The sequence below is a fragment of the Martes martes genome (genome assembly GCF_963455335.1).
Source record: "Martes martes genome assembly, chromosome: 4".
NCBI classification, from domain to species: domain Eukaryota; kingdom Metazoa; phylum Chordata; class Mammalia; order Carnivora; family Mustelidae; genus Martes; species Martes martes.
The window spans coordinates 67,575,052-67,594,952 of record NC_137891.1 but is presented as its reverse complement, the minus strand read 5'-3'; the positions used below and the strand labels follow the sequence as shown (position 1 = coordinate 67,594,952).

Here is a 19,901-nt window from a genome sequence, read left to right as displayed (position 1 = left end):
TAACAAATTTAAATAATATATAGGTGACAATATTTTTAAGTTGCCAGATATAAGCTTCACAACATCACATAAAACTACATAAGACTTCTACATCACATATTCACTGCCTACTAGACTTCTAAAACTTCTGTTATTTTTAGATGCATACTCTTTGATTGCCTTTCATACAATAGCAATTTTATATTATTTTCCACAGAGAGAGCAGAAATAAGTCAGTCTTTGTAGTATGATTGGTCAAAATGTGTTTAATAATTGATATTTGAGATGAATCAAACATGCAACTCATACACAAGGTACTGTTTGGAGTATTGCTTCAGATTTTTGCCCTATAAACACAGAACTTCTGTTAAACTCTACTGCAAATGATTCCCCCATTAAAAAGGAAAAGAATGTGTAACATGTTTATATTTGTATTCACTGAACTTTGAGCATATTCCTATTTGGAGAAACAATTTTTCTAGGTTTGACTAAGCAGTAGTGAAAAACAAATTGTGAAAACTCGTAATTCTACATGTCTGATATTTGGAAGCATTTCTTACAGACTAGCTCCTTGCTCCATATATTTCAAGTTTTATGCGTCTGTCATGATTCACTTTTGTCTCATCTTCAACATATTGATATCGTAACAGGCCTGCACATTCACATCACAACACCACATGATTTGGCACAGGAATGTATGTTCTGGTAAGTTCTTCTTATAGTGGAATAGGTAGGAATAATTTAAAATTAAATAGAAATAGAAATAAAAAAATAAATAAACCACAAATATAGTCCACTAAATCCAACTTACATGTATTTCTAATTCAAACAGAAATTCAATTCTTTTTAGCACAATCCCTCAAATTTCTGTGGCCCTCCAGCTACAGAGCAGAAGGGAAAGTCCTGGAGGGGAATTAGCAATGAAAGAGACAGTGGCCTTAACAGATTGTGATTAACGTGGCTTGTTTTGGCAAAGTTTACAAAAAACATATCTCACGACCTCAGGAACAAATTGCTGGGGGACCCCTCTGTGCCTCGAAAGGGGTTTGCAGAAAAGAGAGGCCCTGACACTTAGGTGTTACTTACTCATCACTAGATCTGTCTCTGGCCTGTTTCATTTTCTGTATCATAGACTGCCTATGTATACAGGTAACAAATCCTGCATACCTATTACTTGGCTGATATGATATCTAGGAGAATGTCTCCTTTCTTCCAAAAGGGTTATATGTTTTTTCTTCAGAGTTGCCCACTCCATTAAAAGAGCACAGAATTTCCAGACAAAGAAGAATCATTTGGTCATAGGCACAAGAGTAGCTTCACTCTTCTACTAGACTTCCACACAAGCTCTCAAGACCCATTTGTATTCTGCTTGGTGTTCAAATTCTGGCTCAGTCATTTACTACCTCTATGAGGTTGACCAAGTTAGTTTAACCTACTTAGGTCTTGTTTCCTCATCTGTAAAATGAGCACGGTTATATCTATACTATATACTATATCACTGCTATGAAGAGTACATGAAATAAATTATGTTAAGTACCCAGCATAATGCCTTGATCATAGTTGGTGCTCAGGAAGTGCCAGTTCTCGTTGTTCTTTTTTTTTTTTAAATAATTTTTTATTTTTTATTAACATATAATGTATTATTAGCCCCAGGGGTACAGGTCTGTGAATCACCAGGTTTACACACTCCACAGCACTCATGATAGCACATATCTTCCCCAATGTCCATAACCCAGCCACCCTCTCCCTATCCCCAGTTCTTGTTCTTATCCTTACGGTTACTTTATATTTGTCAGAGCCTCCCAATTGATAGTCAATATTATGGAATCGAATTGACAGAATTTGCATGAAACTCCCATATGCCCAACTACAGACTTCAAAAACGAGCACGGCTACACTTTTCCAACACCGGATTTCGCACAGAAAACATTCCCTCTCAGTGGGTCATTCCCTGGAGTGAATTACTACGTAATGGGTATCACCTTTCCTCTGACTAATCCCAGCTCTGCTATTACTAGTTGTGCTGCCTTGGACAAATGATTATGCATCTCTTTCTCTCAATCTTTTTCACTGTAAAGTGGGGATAATAAGTTTCTCTTTAATGGGGTTGTTGTAAAGATAAAATGAGATAATACACCCAAAGCTCTTAGAAAATGGCTTGATAGGGCACCTGGGTGGCTCAGTGGGTTAAGCCTCTGCCTTCGCTCAGGTCATGATCTCAATGTCCTGGAATCGAGCCCTGCATCAGGCTCTCTGCTCAGCAGGGAGCCTGCTTCCTTCTCTCTATCTCTCTGCCTGCTTCTCTGCCTACTTTTGATCTCTCTGTGTCAAATAAATAAATAAAATCTTTTTTAAAAAAAAGGAAGAAAGAAAGAAAGTGCTTGATAGAGAAAAAAATGTTTAATAAATGTAACTACTATTAGTCATCACCAAAATATTCCAGACTCTGCTAGAATTTGAGTTTTCAGAGCTCAATAAAATGCTACCAATGACGATTCTCTAGTGGGCCTTTGTGTGACAGTCTTTTTCATTGTTTTTCATACTTGTCACTTTACAACCTCTGTTTACTATTTTTCTGCCTCCAACCTCCACATAGAACACATGAGGCTTCTGGCTGGTTCTCATGTTTTAATGACAGCTCATGAGGGTATTTACTTGCTTTTGAAATTCTTCACACTCAACACCTGAATAAACTTTAGATTTGGTAAGATAAGCTGGATAGGAATCCATCCAAGGAATTTAATGAGAGGACTTAACAAAAGCTAACAGACCACTTCAGATTAATGCTCACCATATGTAAATGTGTGTCTTTCCTCTAGTGACTGAAAAGAAACACGATTAAGAGGAAAACTTGTGTATCTGTGTAGAAGATGTCTGCAATTTGGCTTTAATTTTAAGAAACATTTTAGTATTTTACTCTCATTTTAATGAACAAATTATCCTTAAGAAAGAGTAGGGCTTTATTTCACTTTATTAGTTTGAAAGTGAATATTTCCATATTCTGCAACGCCAGGTTATGTTTCCAAGCACCACACATCTTGGCTCTTGGATTTTTTTTTCCCCTGTCACTTGAGATGGTCATTGATCTATATAGCCTTTAAAGCTTTATCTACTAAATCCATTTTTGATTTTAGGATCTTTATTAACTGCTAGTCCTTTTCAGTTTTTGTATTTGTTTCTATTAAATTTCAGTGGAAACAACCAAAACCAAATCTGTCCACACCTCCCATTCTTAGAATTATTTCATTGATTGGTTCATTTTATTCATCTCTTTATGTATTTATTTAAGCACTGAAATCACATTGTGTCAAAACATGTAGTCTTAGCCAACTCTAGGGAGACATCAACATCGACTGAAAGGGTGGTAATCATCTGACAGGTATAGTGATTTCTAAGCCACAGTGATGTAAGTCATGCACAGATCTTGTGCTGCAATGTGGTCATACCCCCATATTCCTTTATTGACTTACCATGGGTAAATCTCTTGCTTTTTTTGAGCTGAAGCATCATTTGTTAGAAAGATAAATGAGAGTAATTAAGCCTCAAGGCCATAAGTGTTGAAACTTTTTGGAATTAGTGAGCTATTAAAATGACGAAGTGCTTGGCTCTGCCTAGGTAAGCCATGGTTTCTCCCTCCTGATCTACTTCTTGGAGTGACCTCCACAGGATTCCTAACAGTACATGGTGTTTCTGTGGGGCCAAATATCATTCTTACCTTAATGTTTGTTAAGCTATTCAATTAAATAAACAGACTAGCTGCTGATCAATCATCTCTTCAGGAAGAACAGAAGTTACCTCTTTACAAAGTAGACCCAGGTTTGTGTGACTTTTTTTTTTCTTGAAAATAAAACAGTTTCTTTAACTTTCAAGCCTTTTAACTTTCTTAAGAGAAAAAAGGTCTTAGCCAGAATTAATAAGTATGAATAGACATGAGAGAAATATGCTTGACTTGTATTTCCTTTCTAAGTGTACTCCTAAATTCCTGTTTAGCAGATTCTGGGTGTGAAACTACCACAGAGTAACTGGGAGTTTGTGAATTATCTTCATTTGCTTTTTTAAACTTTTTGAGCTCCCCATAATGCATTAAGGGACTTCACTAAGCACAGTGTTTACATAATTTTCCTGGCCAGTACTCTTACATTCTAAACTACATAGGTATTATTTCTTCCTTTTTTTTTTTTTTAAGATTTTTTAATTTGTTTATTTGACAGACAGAGATCACAAGTAGGCAGAGAGGCAGGCAGAGTGGTGGGTAAACCATTTCCATGCTAGTGATTTTTCTATTTCTCAAAGGCATGCTCTGAGTCCTCTGACTCTTTAGTACTTTCCAACTAATTTCTTTGTCAATTCTCTTCTATGAATTGGCACATACAAGCATATGTTTTAAAAATCTTCCCATCTGATTGACCACATATTTAAGGAAAGAAATGTGTATTTTCCATTATTTAAAATATTTCACATTTAAACATTTTTGAAGTATTTGAAAAGAGTTATTTCAGAAAATCAGCATATTGTAACATTTAACATATCAAAATAAATTGTTTTTTTCCCCCACAGTAATAGCATTCAGATGAGAATGTAAATTTCAGGTGATAGGAATTCTTGTCTATTACCTGTTGTAAATGCATCCAAAAAACATTGTAAGTGAATGAGCAATAGTTTACAGATTAGCATGGTTCCTGTCTCTGAATTTACGCCTAACCTGATGCTCACTGAACAGGTCATTAAGTTGGAACAGAAATTTTCTTTAAGTCGACATTACTCCTTACTTGGAGTATAGCCAATAAGATACATTAGTGGACAAGATTGCCATTTGCAAAAACGTGGATGAAACTTGTGCTAAGTGAAATAAATCAGAGAAAAACAATTATATGACTTCACTGATATGTGGAATTTAAGAAACGAGACAGAAGATCATAGAGGGAGAGAGGAAAAAATGAAACAAGATGAAACCAGAGAGGGAGACAATCAATAAGAAACTCTTAATCATAGGAAACAAACTGAGGGTTGCTGAAGGGGTTGGGGTGGGAGGGATAGGGTGACTGGATGATGGACATTGGGGAGGGTATGTGTTATGGTGAGTGCTGGGTGTTATGTAAGACTGATGAATCACAGACCTTTACCCCTGAAACAAATAATACATTATATGTTAATTTTTTAAAAAAAATCAGATATGGTACTTTGAAAGATTTGTGTGTCCTTTCCTTTTTATGGCTAATAAAGATTATTTCTAAAAGTTGATCTAAAATAAAAAGATACATTAGTGGGACCAGACCCTTACTTGCCATCAGAAGCCAAGTTTTGCAGAATTTGATGAATCAGAAATAGAAATCATAGACTCAATACTAAATATAAGATAGTCATTCTCTTTTAGAAAAAGTCCATTCTAAGAAATTATAAGGATTGCTTCTTGTCCTGTCAACTATATTCTTTCCAATCTGTTTATTCAACATCTTTCTCCCTGATAACATTTTTTTAACCAGCAAATAAACATGAGCAAGCCTCACCACCTTATAAAGCTCATCATGCAACCCCCAAAAATAGCCCAACTTTCTAACTTTCACCACCAAGTTTCTTGAAAAAGTAGCCTAAAAATTAGTGCCTTGACTTCTTTACTCCACTCACCTTTCTACTAATTACCATCTGACTTCTGGTCTAACCACTCAGAAAACAACTGAGGATGTCCTGGTTGTTATACACAATAGACACTTCTTTGGGTTCTCTTTTTATTTGGCCACATTGTGTGATTTGGCTTTAAAGAAAATTTTTTTGAAGAGTTTTTAAAGAAAACTCTTTCTGATTTGTCTAATGTGACATTATTCCTGCCTGATTTTTCTTCTCTCTCTGGCCACCCTTTTTTCAGTTTCCTCTTCCTCCATCTGCCCTGTAAATATGTGCCATAAAGTTCTACACATTATCTTCTCCTCCATTCTACATACACATCCTGGGGGACTTCATCTTTACACACAAAAAAATGGTATAATGATGATTTCCAAATCTGCTTCTCTTGCCCAAATCCCTTTTAAGGAAATACTTTCCTCTTCCCTCCAAGAAATGGCTCATAACTAGCCCTAACTGGACATGTCCAAAACAAGACATCTAAAGATCAGCCTCAACTTCTCCTTTTGCTTCACCTCCCATATGTAATCCATCTCTGTATTCTATTGTCTGCCTCTTAACTATCACTCAGATCTGCCTTTCATTCTCTTCCCCAAGAGTAGAATCTTGTTTCAAGTGATTTTTCTTTGGTACTACTATATTGCCTCCTCACTGGGCTCCAGTTTTCCAATCTTAACCCAATTGCTGCCAGGCAAATCTTTATGATTTCAGCATGGTCAGGGCAGAAGAAGAGCACCCCCAGGATGAGAAAGTAATTTATCTAGAAAAAGTATACCCTAAGACAGCCTGCAAATTCCTCCCTAATTCTAGGATTATGAGACAATGTTTAGATTGGTAACTTGATCTCCTCAGTACTTTTACCTACTCAGGAGTTATTGTTTATGACCTAAGTTAGTATCTCATTGCAAACTATACATTTTAGCATGTAATTCATTTCCTCATGAATTTGGTCAGCAAGAGTCTGTTTCCCATAGCCTGACAAATTGATAAAATTAAGCTTCTGAATATACACATCTTAGAGCCAGATCTTGGTGGGTGATGACTTATGCTAACTATAGCAACCTCTACTGGCAACTTCCAGTGTGTAAATAACCTAATAACTCCCTGTCTGACTCCCTAATAACTCCTTGTCAGCTGGTCTTGGGCACATTGTGACTGTGGCATTAATTACAACATGCTATTTTTAGAGGCAATGAAAAACATCCTGTTCGATAATATTAACTCCATAATTTTCCCAGCTCTGAAACTCATAAATATTTCATTTTGTTGAAATCAAGTTGGATAAACATTATAAGTGGGCTTGTTAGTATGAATCTTGGAGTAATCTGGAACTAGACCCTGTTCTAGACCTACAATACTAAGCTCAGAAATGTATTTGGCACAGCCTCTGTTAGCTTAAAGCCTGAGCATGATGGATGGCATATTGTTCTTTCCTACGAGTATGTACCATAGCCTGTAATCATGTAATCTCTGACAGTTCTGTAAATCCAAAGGTTGGCAAAGCGCATCAGAGACAAATAACATAGTCCCTATTGTGTCCAGCCTAATCTGTGTGCAGAATTACTCCACCCTGGAGTTTAGAGAGAACATGTTATGCTGCCAAAAGATCTCTTGAACTTTGAACTTTCTCCTCTTTCACTATCTGAGTGTCCATTTCTGATTTTGGAGGAAGTAGAGGTGGAAATGTGGATGTTCAAAAAGAAATAAGAGCACACCTTCATTCTTCCTACTTCAAGAAGAGCAAATAGCGTTAGTATGTTTTTATATAATCTTTAATGACTGGAGGCTTCCTGAAAGGAAATGGAGCCTTTTGTAGAAGGAAGTTACTGAATGAGCTTTTTGTGTTTTGTGGGTTGATGAAGGAAAGCAGCCAACTCCCTGGGTAACTGCTTGGATTTGGCAAAACTGTTCATGTTTGCTTGCTCCTCAAAGGACAGATGCCTAAATTCACTCAGGCCATGCAGGTTTTAATTGGCAGAACTTTGGAGAGGAAGAGGAGTACATATATCTGAAAGTTTCAGGTACTAGGAGTGATGGGGGGCCCAGTGATGAAGCCTGTAGGGAAGTTTGGACCCTTCAGGACTCCCTCAAGTAAGAGCTAGCAGCACTAGATTTAACAGATAGCCTGTTTGGTGCAGTGTGAAGCTAAGGCAGCTATGGCAACATCAAAAATCCGCCCCTTGAATGTGGCTGATTAATACACTTCATTTTCGGCCTCTGTAAGGCCTGGGGTTTTTCAGTGATCCAGGTAAACCTAAGAGTGTGATAATAAACTTGTTGCCAACAACGCATTTGGGGCTCTCAGTTTTTATTTAATTTGAAAAATGAAAAACGTGACACAGTTTATATTATAAAGTATGAAACCATTAAGATTTTATTCAGAATATATTCCAGTATTTAGGATGTCTTCGATTCTATGTGCTTAATCTCCTAAATATCTCCTGAACACATCGACATCACTCCATTTTCATCCACTAGGCTAGTTGAAGATACCATCATTTCTTACATGGATTTTTGCAACAAACTTTGTCAGTGAGTCTCCATTTTCCCTCTTGTACTCCTTGAGTCCATTCCTTTTTTGTTTTGTTTTTAAATTTTTATTTATTTATTTATTTGGTAGAGAGAGAGAGAGACAGTGAAAGAGGGAACACAAGCAGGCTTCCAGCTGAGTAGGGAGCCTGATGAGGGGCTGGATCCCAGGGTCCTGGAATCATAACTTGAGGCAAAGGTAGACACTTAACTGAGCTACCCAGCTGCCCTCCTCAAGTCCATTCTTAATACAGGAACACTCATTTTAAAACAAAATTCTAATCAGATCACCTTTTCATTTAAAATTCTTTGATGACTTTTCTTTGGTTTTTGGATAAAGACAGACACCCGTAGTTCTCCGCTCGATCTAGGCCCTGCCTGCCTCTGGAGCTTTACCTCCTGCCACGCCTGTGCTTGCCCTCTGGGCTCCAGCCACGCCAGCCTTGCAGTTCCTCCCAGGCATCAGGCTCTCTTCTACCCTAGGAACCCTGCACATGCTTGCTCTCTCTGTATGGAACATTCTTCCCTGGGAGGGTATTAAATCCCATTCGTCATTCATATCACAGCTCAAATGTCAGGGATGTCTTTCAAGAATCCTCTGTGACATTTCCACATACCCATACACATACCTACTCAGACAGGGTTGGGCTATGATATTACTTACTTCCAGAGCTGCTTACATCAAAGTACTTATTACAGTTTTCGGAGATTGATTAATTTTTGTGATATCTTGTTCAATAAATGCTAAGCTTTATGAAAGCAGAGCTTTCTAAAATTGATTTTAATCAGCAGTTTGTCTTCCACAGCACTAGTGCTTGATAGAAGGTATTTGTAAAATCAGGCTCCATCTTGCTTAATTACAAACTCTGAAAAGTGGTATTTGGGATAGGAGACGGATGTAAAATGGGAGTAGGAAGAAGATTTTTTTGTGGTGAGATACTGGAAAAGATGAAACCAAATGAGAAAAGATGAAGCTCGTGATAGAACACCTCTTCAGTGGAGTCTGGAATGTATGAAGCTGCAACATGGATACTAGTACTAATATGGGATCAGGGAGGTAGAAACATAGGGGAAATACGTATGGCTTTAAGAAGTGAGACTCAGGAGACCGGAAGTGGATCCCTAGTGCATAAAGTAGACCCCTCCCTGAAGCAAGGGACAGCTCTTAGGTCACAAAATCAGAAATGTTTTCAGCATTTAGATGGGAGGCCAGATGTAAGGGTAAGTAACTGCATAAAACCAATAATAAAGTAATAATAAGCTAAAATGAACAGTGAACTGAGACCCTAGATGAAGTTGTAAATAGTTCACATTCAGTGGTGCCTCAAAAGGGAAATTAATATTGTTGAATACAGAATTACCTATCGTGATAATATAAAATATATAAAGAGTTTATATTGCCCTTATTAATGTAACATTTTTATTTTGTTAGCAGAGACAACCATTTTCAATAATATAGTCTCTGGACTTAAGTTCTATCACACTGTGCTCGCTTCGGCAGCACATATATTAAGTTCTATCACCCTATTCTTGCATTAGTCAGGTATTATATTAAGTTCTATCACCCTATTCTTGCATTAGTCAGGTATTAAACTTTTTGAATGGGGATTCTCCTCCTATTTTCAGGAATAAGTGCTAGCAGTCACTAAGTACTGCAGCCTTGGTCCATCACTGTGTATATCCCTTCCAGCCTTCCAGTTGTATTTTACTGGCCAATGGCCAATGGCCAGCTGTCATCTCTGGTGCCTCTTTGCCTGAGGCCTTCTCTGAGCTCAAACTCCCATGCCTGGGACAGCTGAAGTACTAGACAATTAACTCCTCCTTCAACCAATGACTGATAGGAAGTGGTATGTAAATATATGTTTCCTCCTTCTGCGGTTGGTGTAACTCTAAGACTCATGTTCTACACTGGCTCCAAGAGTTGTCTGGTGGGACTAAGTCCCCATTATTCACCATGGAAATTTGTTAACTCACCCATTATTGACTGCTTTTTCTTTCCTTGTCTCACTTCACTCCCCTTCTGCTGTTACCTAATATGGCCTCCAAAATTACTTACATTCCCTTCTTTGTCTCCGGATCTGGTCTGAGGGAATCCAAATTAAGACAATGAAAAAATAATAGGGAAACTCCTACAATACTAACCTGTATCATTGTTATTATTCTAGATGCCTTTCTTCTTAATTTAAATTACTTGTGAAAAGAGACAGTTTGCATCTCTAACACTCACACCCAGCATCTAGAATAACCTGTACAGTACTGCTGTATGAAATAATTAAACTCTAATACCTATAGCAGTTTACACGTGTATAGTACGTTTGTGCCGGACACCATATATTCATCATATTTTCATGTTAACTCATTTACTCCTTGCAAAAGCCCTATGAGGAAATGCACTGACCCAGACAGAATCAGATTAAACACAAGCCTTCCCCAACACAGAGCTTTAATAACTACCACCAGTGAAAGAAATGAGAAAGGCCAACTATCTGATTTGTCACCAGTATCAGGGAGTCCCTGAACTACAGGATGGAACTTCCTGTTTCAGCAGGAAGCACAGAGAAACACTTTGGTTCTGAATGAACAGATAATCACTGTGAATGAAATATACATAAACCCATGAAAGCTGCATATTTTCAAAGTATCCCCAATTTTATAATCTCCTTAATCACATAGCTTCATGTAAATCACATAGTCCATATTAGTCTCCAATTTGTATTCTTCAATGGAATACATATATAATCTATATATAATCTACATACGGATCAATTTATGATAAGAGATCTACACAGATCAGGTATACCCTCCTAAAAGCCTTCCTAGATAAGAACTCAGAAGAGAGTAGATGCTAACAGCTCCTCCTGTTATCTTTGAATTATTAAAAAAAAAAAAGTGTATGTTTTATTTTATTTATTTATTTTTTTTAAAGATTTTATTTGTTTATTTGACAGACAGAGATCACAAGCAGGCAAATAGGCAGGTGGAGAGAGAGGAAGGGAAGCAGGCTCCCTGCTGAGCAGAGAGCCGATGTGGGGCTCAATCCCAGGACCCTGGGATCATGACCTGAGCCCAAGGCAGAGGCTTAACCCACTGAGCCACCCAGGTGCCCCAAAAGTGTATGTTTTAAATGGTTAGGTATGGATTATCTGAGGCACCTCTGAAGGAGGGAGGAATGGAATTACAGGCCTGCTGTTGATCCCTTTCTTCCCAGATATTACAGCTATTATCACCTCTGTTTTACAAATGAAGAAACTGAAGTTCAAAAGGTTAAGTGACTTGCCCAAGGTCATACAGGTTGGTGGGTTTGGAAATGAACCCAGATAGGTGGGTTTAGAACACACATTCTCAACTACTGTGGGAGACAGGTAATGGTGTCATTAAGCACTCTCATACTGCCTGTGTTTTTGCCATGGGTGATTTAACCTAGCTTTTGTTTTTTCTTTTCAGCAATCAAACCAGGAAGAAGAAGTTCTATTCATTGTTAAAGTTAGTGGTTACAGATTTCAGATGGGAGGGAGAGAAAGCAAAGAAAGCTGGGGGCGGGGGGGGGGGGGCAAGAAAGCTACAGTGTTACACAAATAAAGAGAGCCTTGGATGGGGCCATCCAATGGAGAGGCCATTTTGCTGAGTACATTAAAGGAAAGGAAATTACAATCCTTGCACAAATCTGCTGTTATTAAAGTTCATGAAGATTCAGAAATTTGAGCAAATGCAGGCTGAGTCTGAAAGTTTTCTCAAGCTAATAATAAAGACCTTGTTATATGGAAGTGATTAGTCCATTACAAATGGTATAGAATACATATGGCATGGAGATTGGTGAGCATGGACAACAATAGGGCTGGAAAGCCTCTTAGAGAAATTTCTCTACAGGAAGGACTCTTAGCCACACCTGGTGAAGGGTTTTTATATCACTTAGTGGGAAGACAGTTAGTATCAGAATCTTATTTATAGAAGTTTCTGTTTGATATAGCATGTGTGTATATCATTTTAAAGCTAATTTACCCTATTGTATTTAGTCCCTATTTGAAATGTTGATTTCATTCTCTTTATGAACTCATCTTTTGTTTGTTTGAATTTGAATATAAACACATTCATTCAAGTACTGGTTTTGATAAATATCTGAACTCCAAATAGCAAGTATAATAAACATTCTGGTTCCCAAAATTGTTCAGCCGTGTAAACAGTGCCCGTACAGTATTCATTCTAAGCAAATCTTATTCTTGGCTGGGTCCATTATGTTCCTTGTAATGCCATTTCTATAGGAGGCACTCAGTGGATTTCTCTTGAAGAAAAGTATTGTTTCACTGATATCTTTTTAAGTTTACCCTACCAAACATCCTGCTCCAGAAAAATATATGCTTTTAAAAAGGATGATCCTGATGGGAAATTGAAAGTCACAGATGTCTCAATTATATTTCTATATACAAATGCTGCTGAAAAACAGAATTTTTATCTCTTTGCTATATAAGAAACCAAGGACTAAAAATTTACATTTGCCATCTCACCTCCATGTCACCTTCCTGGGCTTTGATGTAATGCAACAGAATGACAGCTCCTATTTAATTAAACAGATATCTGGATTAGCTCCAGCTGTGAGCCATGCAATCAGTCCTTGTGTGAGCAAAAAGGGGTGTAATCCCTGGCCCATAGATCATTTCTGCATGGAAATCTGCTCTCACTCAAAGCCATCCACAGGCCGCTGAAAATGATTTTTTTTTTCCTGTATGAATTACTTAGAATGTGCAGCTGCCCCCCCCAGCCCCCACACCACTATCCTCACCTTATGAAAAGAACCAGAAAGGCTGAGCTTGATTTGTCCTCTTTCTGTAAGTACTTTTTAATCAAAAGAGACCCTGCCTGTTGATACACTGAGCATTTCTTTGTTTGCTGCAAGAAGCACTATAGATGTGGTTTGCTGTTTAATGCAGTTTTTTTTTTTTCACATGCGTCTCTCCAGATGGGTGTAATTTGATTCTTTGATACATATTGAACAGATTTTTTAGAAATAGCTTCTTTAGAAGCAGATTTTTGTTGCAATATGACTTCATCTTTCTTCCAAAAGGAGATATCTTGATCTTTTTGAATGGGTTTACTCACAAAACCCATCCTTTTAATACAGAAGGATGTAAGAGCCTGTCTCTTACAAATTTAGACCAACCATAGTCAATGGAGAGAGTAAAGACCTGTCTGTTTTGCTGGGCTTCATGAGAGTGGACAGAGATTCATCAATCTGGAGGCATAAAGAAAGCCCTTGAAGTTATGCAGGGGAAGGAGTGAGTGAATATGCACAAATAGGGAGGCTCAATTATTATGTATGACTTAGAAGAGAATAAGCTGAATTCACAGATGTCTTTATTGTTCCTACCCCGGGTAGGTGAAAGAGCATCTTCTTGCCAGAGAGAAATGGGGGTGGGCAGAAAAGTTTCCAAAGACATTTTGGATTTATACAGTTATTCTTGACAGCATCTTAAAAAAAAATTAAAGTCTCAGGCTTTCTCCAGCTTGTTTCTGGTACATATAATTCTGCAAGCCAAGTCAAAATTTCTGTTACACACGGAAGGTTTTGCAACTCTGAGTGTTTTGCAGCTCTAAGCACTGAGAATACAGATGGGTTTGCTTTTCTAAAAATAAATAAATAAATTAAAAGTCCACTAGGCCTGGATTCTCTCTGATTGCCTAAACTCACCTGACAAAACAAACTGGAGTCTCAGAGTGAGCACTTTGAGTAACACAGAGTCAGCTTTGAGGTGAAACTCCCTGTGGTCACACTACTATAGCTTTCTGTCCTTTGGAATGGCAAGAGAAGAAAGGTGGTGTTAAGCACTTTTCCTAAAGCAGTACGGATTGCATACATGGGGGAACTTTCATAAGATAAGTGCCTGGGCCTCAGCCCCAGATTCTGATTCAATAGATCCTGGCTTCAGGAATTTTAATAGGTCCCCATCTAGTGTGCAACCAAGTTGAGACCCACTGTCATAGAGACACTTTTTAAATATTTGACCTGGGACACCTTGATTAATATGTCATTGTCAAAACAGACCTTGACTGCTCCAGCTATAGAATTTATGCCAACAGCAAACTTTAATATAGATTAAAAAAAAAAAAAACTAAAGGCCAGCTTATAGTGAGAGGTGATTACCCTCTTCTTAGTTGGAGCAAATTCTATATCAGCTTGTCACCATGAGTTATAATGCCCATGTCACTGGCCTACAAGTGGCTGGACCAAATGTACTTTTTTTTGTCTTTCCAGGGGCATCACTTAGGCTAGTAGTACTTTCTTAAGGAAAGAGATATCTAGTGACTCATTATTATGAGGTAAATGTATAATTGTTTACTTGAGCCCGCAAAGAGAACCCTGAAGGTTGTCATTCACCTCATCTAGTAATCTTGGTTTTTTTAATGGATTAGGTCCATCAGAGGACACTTTTGGCTATAGTTGGTCTCAGAAAAATGCCGGTATATCAAGTCTCATGTTCTCATCAACTAAGACTGTATTTTCAAAGACATTTGTTTTGACCCAACGTTGAACAACGAAAAGAATACTGGTTTAGAAATCATTAGGTGAGATTCTTGTCCTAACTCTGTCACTCTCCAATTGTGTGGTGCCAGAGAAATTAAACAGCAATGATAAAAACAATAGTAGTGACCAATTAGTGAGCACAGACTAAGTGTAGAGATGTGCTAAGAGCTTTGCATGCTTTAGCTCCTTAAACTTTTACCAAAAAAACTATGAAGTAAGTATTATTATCCCATTCTTCTTAAGATAGGATTTGGAGATGTTTGGTGTATTGTTCAAGATCACCCAGCTCTTAACTGGCAGAACCAGGATAGAAACTCATGTCTGCCTGGATCCCGAGCCAGTGCTCCTGACCATTGTGTGATGCTTAATGTGTCCTTATGATATTCCACCTCAAAACTTATGGGTTATTTCTGAGTGATCGTCAGCTGACAGTACTAATAGCTGATTTAAATTTAACTGCGAGATCATTCATTTAACCCTAGACAGAATTTGCTAAGTAGTTAGTGCTGAATAAGTAACAGAAGTATTTAGATATTTCACATGTTCATTTCCACAAATGTTTGCCAAATAGCTGATCTAATCAAGGGATTAGATAGAAATAAAAAATAGACCAGTTGATTGTCCCCACCTCAAGGAACATTCAGTTGTAGGTTAGAAATAAAAAATAGACCAGTTGATTGTCCCCACCTCAAGGAACATTCAGTTGTAGGTGAAATAACTGCAGGAAATTGCATATTGAATATTTATAGTGTAAAGAGTGCCATAAAAGGGGCAATATTTTGTAAAGCACAGAAACTTTTTTGTAGCGAGTAGAAACATGCTTTAGCCAAGTTCATAAATTTGTATTTTCCTGTATCAGGTGCTCTAGTCAATAACTCTAACGAGATTTTCTTGAATAAACATAGCTCACACAATGATATTTGAACCATGCATTTCATTATGCTCTCCAGTTTCCCATTTGACTCACACATTTGGGGATTTGTTTCTTGCAGAAGGGTGTTGGCAGGGCAAGTTCCCCATGTCAGCAGCATTGATGTCAGCCTCTTTGACAGGAATTGGAGGGAACCCAAATTCCTACCAATGGACTCACTGCTTTGGGTTAAGACTTTGATAAAATATCAGTATGATATATCAAGTGCCATAAATAAAATGCCTATCAATACCATTTAAACACATACTTAAAGGACCTTCCATCCAGAGAATTCAGGATCCCTAAGAGAATTAAGCAAAAACAAGGTAGAGAAGTTTCTGTAAGCTGTGAAAGAATTGGGCAAAGTCCAGAACCAGGGGATGACTAAAGACAGTCAAAACTCATGTTGGTCAAAGGATACAAATTGCATTTGGTGACACACTCCTAAAGAGGATATAAAAGGCAATGGGATGCCCAAGATACACTTTCTGTCTTAGGTTAGGTTCTCCCAAAAGCAGAGCCTGAAATAAAGTCTTGGGGACAAGTAGTTCATTTGAATTTGATCCCAGAAGGTGGTAATGAGGTAGTGGGGACCATAAGACAGGGAATGGCAAAAAGCCAGTAAGGGTGTGCTAATGAACCAGTGACGACTCAGAGTAAGTGGAACTCAATACTTCTGGGGCCCTCTGAGGAACCATGGAGAATGTACCTCAGATTGCTGCACTTACGGACAGGAAGACTGAAGCATTTCCCCACCCACTCCCATGCCCTACTATTTGAGATTTGTGACCAAGGTATTAACTTCACTCCTAGGTTTCATTGATGATTTGGCTTTGGAAAAAGTTCCAAAGACGCAAAACAAAGAGACCAAGAGGCAATGTTTGATATGGGACCCTGTGCATGAATCTACCTGTACCCCTGTGCTGAGATGAAGCAGCCGGAGGAGAGAAAACATGGGGCTCCACAAGAACATTCCAGGCTGCCCACTTGACAGTTTTGTCAAGGACTAAGCCTGAGTTTTGTCATCTCCATTTTAATTTCATACTAATAACCAGAAATATCATTACCTTAGTAGACCATGAAAAATAGATTAATGGCCTTGCTATTCTCTCTTTCCTAGCTATGAAGATTAAATAGAACATTCTATTAAAAATAACCACTTATTAAAAGGCAGACAAGTTAAGTTTATTCTAACAGAAGGCAATTTCCTTTTAAACAGTGTAGATGATAGAAACTGTTACCTTTACACCTCTATTTCTCTTACCCTGAAAATGTCAATAATCGAGACCAACTTCTTTCTGTCCAAAGATACCAAAGACTCAAGTCACCAGGAGTTTCCATCTGTGAAAAGTGTAGATCATGTCAAGGTAGGCCTCCTCTACCCTTAGAGAAAGGTTCATGGTCCCAATTTCTACCCTTACTTTAGTAATCACGTTAAAATGATTTGCTTTTGAAAATTCATCTCTGACTTGTAATAGAAGATGGTGGCCAGTGCTTGCTGACACATGGGAGGAAAGTCAGTTTTACCACATAAAATATAGCAGCTGTTTACAGCAGTTCATTTTCATTTTAAATTCCATTGATATATAGATACATGTATCTACCTTATTTCTGCTAGTTGATGATTTCAAAGGGTAGGTTTGGGATGAGAGGCATTGGGAAAGGATAAAATGTCCTTATGCAAAAAGAGTGCAGTTAAAATTGTATCAATATTCCCGTGATAAACTGCTAAACCCTGAGCTCAGTGCGGTCAAGTTTTACAAGCCTGAGCTGACATGCCAATCTGCCAGCAGTCATATGGTTCTCATATGGCGACACTCCACAGATGCCAGCAGAATGTGAGAAGTTTCTGGCTCATTTCCTTTGATTTTCTTGAGTGCCATGTTGCCTGTACACATGCACACTCACATGCATGTGCACGCGCATGAACACACACACACACACACCCCTACCTTTGTCATTTATAAAAACATTGCTATTATCTACTTAATCCCAGTAGGTCCATTAAAATGACCTTATCCCTGCCACTGCAGATTCTTAATTCATCAATTAACATTTCACAATTGAGGTTTTTATTTACAAAATTTCAAACTCAGTAAGAGTTTTCTTGTGAGTCTATATAGATTCCTTTGAGCAAAAAAATTTTTTTGAATGTTTTAGATTATGACTCATTTTTCACTCGTGTCTTTATTTAAAAAAAAAATATATGGTTTCCCCGTAATGGATTTCATAGCAAATTTTTTAGACTGCAAACTAAGATCTCTACAAATGATTGAAAGCATACAACTGCAAAAATTAAATAATTTTGTTTTTTCTGTTTAAACACAGTAATATTTGTCACTGTGTTTAAAGAACCTATTTTTTAACTGTTGTATGATATCATTACATAATTTCACAAATAAAAAATTAATATCTTAAATGTTTAAAAAGTTGATTAAATGTGTTTCCTCATTAGATCTATTGAATCATTGAGTTCACACCATGCATATTTCAGCAGTGCACTCTTTTAAATCAACTCGAGTTACATAATTCTTTGTTATTACTTTGCAAGTGGTACTGAGCAAATTAATTGGAAATGAAATCAAAGTGACACATTCAAATAGTTATGACAAATGCAATTGTATACACAAATGAACCACAGTTCTAGCCAAACTATCCTCAACTCCCAGCTTTGAGCAAGAAAGATATGTCTGTTTCAACTCTGTATTTCCTTTATTCAAACCTTAATGGCACATAAATATTTGTAATTTAATGCATACAGTATTTACAAATATAAATACAATATGGTCTACCTTTACCTTCTAGACCCTTATATGAAGTGAGCTCTTTAGGCATACTGTATATAAAATGGATGGCAGATGGCAATTGGATAAAACTAATATACTGTCTGGCTCACAAATGAAGAAAAGTATCTAATGAGTACTATCTTCCATCCTCTCCCTAAGGATGTTGCCATTACAGAAGATATGATTTCAATAAATATAATGAATTATTTTCATTATAAACACACCATTGCCAATTTTTTTCACAAAGCAATGTTTACATAAATATATCCCAAAGCAAAGAGAAATACATTCAAATCTAAATTCAATTCATTCTGAAGCCTAAATCACAATGATCATTTAGAAAACTTCCCTTCAATGTTCAAATTAATGAGCATGCACAAATTGGATCAAAATTTCTAAATCTTTTGAGAGGTAAAAAAAAGACTAATGCCCTTTTTTGGTATTGATCATGATTTTGACACAATCTCAAGCTCTCTCCAATTTCTGAGTAACCCAGATTAAAATACAACAATAATAAAATGATAGAGTATTGTTATGAAAATTCTTGTATCTTAGAAGAATTTAAATGTGTTTCCATTTCCTTATTATTTCTAAACAAGAAAGGAAGAATAACATGGCTTATCTACACATTATTCCTACACTCATTCTTAAGCTTGTCCTCTACCAGTCAGTTTTATAAACATCATCTGAGAAGTATTATCATTGGACTGATTACAGTAAAGGATAAAGTGGTGATAAGGACATTAAAGAAATTGCAATCAGCTAAATTTAATTTAGTGAAAAAATAATGAATACTAGATGCCAAGCAATTATTAGGTATTGAAATACGAAGATGAAGAAGAAACAAAGATTTTGGGGTGCCTGGGTGGCTCAGTAGGTTAGGGGTCTGCCTTCAGCTCAGGTCATGATCTCAGGAACCTGGGGTGGAGCCCCACCTTGGGCTCCCTGCCCAGTGGGAAGCCTGCTATTGCCTCTCCCCCTACTTGTACTCTCTGTGTCTGTCTGTCAAACAAATTTTAAAAATTTTTTTATAAAAAAGTCAAAGATCCTGTCGTCAAGGAACTCAACACATATCCACTTTTGAAATTGTTGATGAATGATGCTTGGATAAAGTATAGCATGCAGGATGGGTACAGAACAAAGGAGAACTCTGTGCTGCGTACAGATTAATACCAGTTCCTAATCTTTTTTAGAGAAGAACAGTACTGCACACAAGGGGTTTAGAACATCCTTTGACTCACACATTCTCATTTGTCAATTATTATATCTTAGGTAACATTTCATAAAGTCATTCTGAAATAATTCAGACTATTTGGAGTATTTATATTTAGTCTAGAGTAAGATTAAATTTCTTTTAGCACACACTTTCTTCAAAGATGCAGTATTGTAAGTTCTATAAATAAAATTATAATGGGTTTATTAACAAATTATTAGAGGACAAACTCATTTTAAGGACATAAGTAACATTTGACTTTTAGGTAATTAATAAATTCATTACCAAATGTTCTTAATCATTCAACAAAACAGATTTTCTTCAAGAAATCTATTATATGAGAAATGT

The 19,901-nt window shown here is 37.1% G+C and overlaps 1 protein-coding gene across 2 annotated transcripts in view; it reads left to right on the top strand.

Moving 5' to 3' along the window:
* Positions 1-19,901, top strand: part of LOC308340609 (uncharacterized protein) — a 286,411-nt gene that overhangs the window by 180,224 nt on the left and 86,286 nt on the right. The window contains exon 4 of one of the 2 annotated variants that reach the window (XM_080799918.1): positions 11,572-12,225. The exons of the other annotated variant lie outside the window; for it this stretch is intronic. The gene's annotated coding sequence lies outside the window, so the exon portion shown is untranslated. Of the gene's footprint in view, positions 1-11,571; positions 12,226-19,901 lie in introns of those variants that run through there. 2 annotated transcript variants of the gene reach the window in all.